Source organism: Diceros bicornis, chromosome 3 (assembly GCF_020826845.1).
Source record: "Diceros bicornis minor isolate mBicDic1 chromosome 3, mDicBic1.mat.cur, whole genome shotgun sequence".
Taxonomy (NCBI): domain Eukaryota; kingdom Metazoa; phylum Chordata; class Mammalia; order Perissodactyla; family Rhinocerotidae; genus Diceros; species Diceros bicornis.
This window is the reverse complement of record NC_080742.1, coordinates 42,999,686-43,004,786: the sequence shown is the minus strand read 5'-3', so window position 1 is coordinate 43,004,786 and position 5,101 is coordinate 42,999,686. Positions and strand designations below refer to the sequence as shown.

Sequence of the window (5,101 nt, the reverse complement as noted above, 5' to 3'; positions counted from 1 at the left end):
ATTGATATTTATAGAACACTCTGCCCAACAACTGCAGAGTACGCATTATTTTCCAATGCACATGGTATATTCACCAAGATAGACCATATGCTGGGCTATAAAACAAGTCTCAATAAATTTAAAAGCTTTGAAATCATACTGTGTATGTTCTCTAACCACACAGAAATTAAACTAGAAAGCAATAAGAATAATATGCTAGAAAAATATCTGGAAATTTTAAAATGTACTTGTTTATAGAACATGGGCCATTGTCATTGTTCATAATACTTCAGAAGCAGTTTAGTACTCACATGCTATGATGTGGAACTTTTGGGGGGGGGGGCTGGATCCTTTTATCGGTTTCAGACAGTTTTGTGGCAGGAAGGGATGGAGCCAACCAGGGATGGATGGGCTTACCCTCACGCCGAAAACACAAGGCTGACATCTCAAAGACTGTCCAAGAGAGTACTGCGAAGGCCTTCCAGAAGCTGAGAGCTGCTCCAGGGATGTCGCAGCCCTGAACTCAGCGCCAGGTGAGGGGCAGCGTGAGTTGCGGACCCTGAGATCCCAGAGGGCTGGTGGGTGGGGTGACAGGAGAGAAACCCAGTCCCTTGGCTGAAGCCCTCGCTGGCACCACCGGCCTGGGAGGACATTCATGTTTGTTCAGCCGCGGCTCTGGTTGGTGCCAAGGCCTCCCGCCGCCATTGGCTGGAGCTGGCCGTGTGACCCTTGCCCCGGCAAAGGGCCTGGGCGGTGGCCCCAGACAGTTGCTGCCACTGCTGTCCTCGCTGTCCGAATATGCACCCAGCTGGCTCTGGGAGGAGGGGCCTGGCGTCTGGGGTGCAGGGTCGGCAGCCTTCCCGTTCTTCACGGTGCCCAGGGCGGGTGCCTCTTGGCCCTGCTGGGTGCTGCGGTCCAGGTCCGTTTTCTTCACCGCGCCCAAGCCCAGTGAGTTGGGGCCTGCCGCCAAAGGTGCCACGCTCCTCTCCCAGCTCTCCACCTTCCTCTTGGCCTTTGGGGCCTCCTCCCGGATGGCGATGGGGTTGCGCAGGAGGGCCGGCCGGGGTGGGAACAGCAGCATCCTCCTCCGAATTGGCGTCTCCAGCAGTCTTTGCTTCCTAGCTTCTTCCACCAAGGCTGCCGCCTCCTTCTCGTCCTCTCGTGCTCCTGCTCCTGCCTCAGCATGGCCTCAAAGTCCACGTGGGCCTGCTGCTGGCTCAGGTCCTTGAGCTCCTGCAGGTTCTCCAGAAACTCCATCTCCAGCTTGGAGTCCTTGGTTCGGTTGTTCAGCTCCTCGTCCTCCCGCTCCTTCTGCACCCTCTTCTCCGCCTCCAGGAGCTTCTTGGCCTGGAAAATGCACGTGGCTCCGTGCTCCGCGGCGTAGTCTGTGTTTTCGGGGTCTGTCTTGAAGGTGATCTCTGCCCGGCAGCGCGCGCACTTGATGCACAAGCGGAAGACGGGCAGGCCCAGCAGGCCTCGTTCTGCACCGTCTCTGCGCGCGTCAAACTTCCTGCCCTCATCGATTTTTCTCGGCACGTCTTACACCTCAGGTTGAAGAGGGCCTGCAATCGCACCACGTACTGCCTGTCTTTGGGGAGCTTCAGTACGGGGATTTTTGGGGTCAAAGTCAGGTGGGTAGTATTTGCTTAAAACTTTTTGCTCTGACATCTTTACCTCCCACTCTTCTCACAAGCACAAGAGAACTGCTGACGCTCCGTGTCCGCCGAACTTCCCCGACTGTCCCTTGCACTTCCGCTGATGTCACTTCCGTCGGCCTCTATCATTGGCTGTGGCATACACATCCTGCCTTTTTCATTGGCTCCAATGTGAAACATGTTTTGATGTAAACAAAAGACTAGAGGCCATATGGGCAAAGTAAACAGCTTTTCCAAAATACATGGAAAAGCTTTAAGGTTTGACCAACAAAAGATAAATGATCAGATATTTCATCTGTTATTTTGTCCCCAGCATTAATGTGACATCAGGATTTTAAAATCTTTTGCTGCAAGCTAGTTAGCCTACATGTAATCCTCCCATCTAGATTCCTATGTGCATGTACACATAAAATTCATTGTTCACTACTCTGTTGCCCCTATGTTACTCTGTATTATCCAGAGTCTATTTTGAGATATGTTGAAAATACTCATCTTCCAGATTCCGTTATATTTAGACAAGCTGCTGCTTGTGACTATGAAACTTGCTTATTGATGAACATAAGGGAAAGAAGAAGGAAAAAAACCCGGAATCCATTTTCATTTCATCGTTCAATATAAAAGATAAAAAAATTGAGAAAAACCGGTTTTTAGAAGAACTATTACTTTTCAGGTGTTCCTACACACTTGGAATTGAGTTCATATTAACCACCAGCTACTTCCATAGCCTGATCTGAGTCATATAGCTACAGGGCATTGACATCTTTTATCCTCCTATATCAGGTAAAAACCACTTTAGCATGCCAGGTCATCTTGTCCCTGGAGATATTTTCCAGTCTCTGATCAGCCTTCAAAAAAGTAAAATCTACCATCTCACTAACCCCTTATACTATGCCAAAGCCTGGTCCTGCCTCTGAAGTTTAGGTTAGGCCAGTGCTTCTTAAACCCAAGCATGCATCAGAATCACTAGGAAGGCTTGTTAAAACAGATTTCTGGGTCTACCCCTAGGGTTTCTGATTTGGCAGGTTTGGAGTGGATTCTGACAATTTCCGTTTCTAGCTAACTTCCAGGTCATGCTGATGCTGCTGGTCTGGGGTCTACACTTAGAAAACCATTGGGTTTTCCTCTTCGAGGGGAAGGAGAATGCTAAGAAAGTTTCCAGGATTTACTCAAAGAATTTTTTTCTATTGTAAGAAGTCAAGACTGTCTGAATTGAGATGTCTCAAACCCTCTTGCACTTCTTAAGAATACTTTAGGATTTCAGAGGTGACAGGAGTTTGAGAAAGCTAGGTAAGAAGTTACAGAAATTCAAGAGCTTTCCAGCTAGTCTAAATCAAGGTCCCATTTTATGGGGTTGGGTTGCTTCAACATACCTGTTACTAAGGGATTAGAAACCATCTAGTCCAGTGGTTCTCAGTGTGTGGTCACTGGACCAGTAGCAGCAGCATGACCTGGGAACTTGTTAGAAATGCACAACTTCAGGCCCCACCCCAGGTGTACTGAGTCTGAAACTCTGGGGCTATTGTCAGCAATTCATAATTAACAAGCCCTCAGGTGATTCTGATGCCCACTAAAGTTTAAGAAAGGTAGATATTTTACCTTTCTTAGACCTGTTCTAGGATGGAGGGGGTAGGCTGTGGGGCTCACAATTGGTCAACATTATGTTATCAACACCCACAAGGCACTGTTACTGAACCTGGCTAGACAATCCTCACAAGAAAGTATTTTTGCTTCTTTTGGAAACAAATAACGGATAGTGTCAGAATCATTTTATAAATTATGGGCCCACATTTTACTGGCTCTACTTCAGAGAGTGACACAATCAATAATGATGCACTTCTATTTAGTATATTAATCCTAGTTCTCACTAAGTAGCCGTCAGACTGTGGTTCCAAAACTGAATTTTTTTAAAGAAGGTATAGGAACACATTAGGATGAATTTATGATCAACTCTTTAAAAAGGAATTCATAATGCACATTCGCTGATTTATTCATTCAAATATTTACCGAACACCAACTTCCTACCAAGCTATGTGTTGTGCTGAATGGCAATCAAAGATAGAGAGATGAGCGAAATACAACCTGCCTCTTTTAGTGAAGACATAATGGCCTGCAGAAGTAAGCACAGAAATGGACCTTAGTAACTACCTGGCCCAGTGGTTCTCTGTGTGGTCCTGACACCAGGAGGATCAGATATCACTTCAGACCTCGCTCCGGATCTACTGAGTCAGAAACTCATGGGCGGGGCCAAGATGGGGGGAGGTGCAGCCAGCAATCAATTTTAAGCCCATTGGGCAATCCTGATGCATGCTGAGATATGAGAACCAGCAAGTTAGCCTAATTATATTTTGCCTTTCTTAGGTAACAGACCACTCTGAGAATCTGATGAAAACAGAGTCTTGCATATAACTTTGGGTGGTGTAAACTGTGAAGTCCCAGTTTAAGGAATAATCTTGTCCAGATTCTTATTTTACAATTAAGCAAACTAAACACCAAGAGTTAAGTGACTTGCTAATCAGTTAAACATCTAATTAATGGCAGAATGGTGCCTCCAAGCTCAAGCCAAGCAATTCCAAGTTCATCTCTCTGCTTCTCCACTTATACAGCAGCAAAAGCAAAATGTGGAAGTGCACACAATTGAAGCCACAGTAATCTATGATCTAATTTTTTAAAAAATCTATCTTGCCCATATAAAATGGGACTAGTCCTTCAGAGGAGGCAGGGATGGTTTTCTTTTTTGTAATGACTACTATGAGGAAATGTGTGCATTCCAAAACTATCTCTGAAAAACAGATATGTGCCTAGGAATTGTTCTCTGTGCCCAAAGAGAATAGGGCAACATTTTGGCTCATTAAAAAATAATGTTCTTTTGTTTCACATGTGCTTGCTGAAAGAGGTGGGTATTATTGTTGGTAGATTAACTGTAGTGTTGGTGGGTCAACTTAATCACATACCAGAAAGAAACTAAACACAAAGAACAAAATGAGGTAAAGCAAAGTTGAGTAAGAGAAGGCATGAACCAAATACTTTGTGCATTCATTTCAAACACAGCCAAAATGAACCTGTGCTGTCTGAACTCAGGAGAAGGACTTCCGTTGAGGAGGTGGAGGTGGGGAGGGGGCATAAGGAGGCTTCTAGGACTCTGCTAATTGCCGGTTACACAGATATGCTGTTTCTATTCAAGCCATAGACTATGCATTTTCCTTTGTTTCACATCAATAAAACACTTCTACACACAAAACCAAGGTGTAGAGATTTTAAATATGCAAAAACTAGTCTAAAAAGGTGCTTTGCATGGAAGAAACAATTTACTCCCATCTATTCCAGAAGTGGAGGGCCATGGCAGTGTAGGGGCCATCGGCAGGGACCTTGAAGCCTACCATTTTCCAAAAGTACAGAAAGCAGAAAGAAATCATTGCCATCAGCTCGGAGAAGGTGAGGTCAGAGATGCTGAATCAGCTGAGCTGGGG

General features: G+C 45.6%; 1 pseudogene; it reads right to left on the bottom strand.

Annotated features, from left to right (window-relative positions):
- Positions 1 to 214: 214 nt before the first annotated feature.
- LOC131421891 (splicing factor YJU2-like) lies at positions 215 to 1,647 on the bottom strand (annotated as a pseudogene).
- Between the last annotated feature and the right edge of the window lie 3,454 nt (positions 1,648 to 5,101).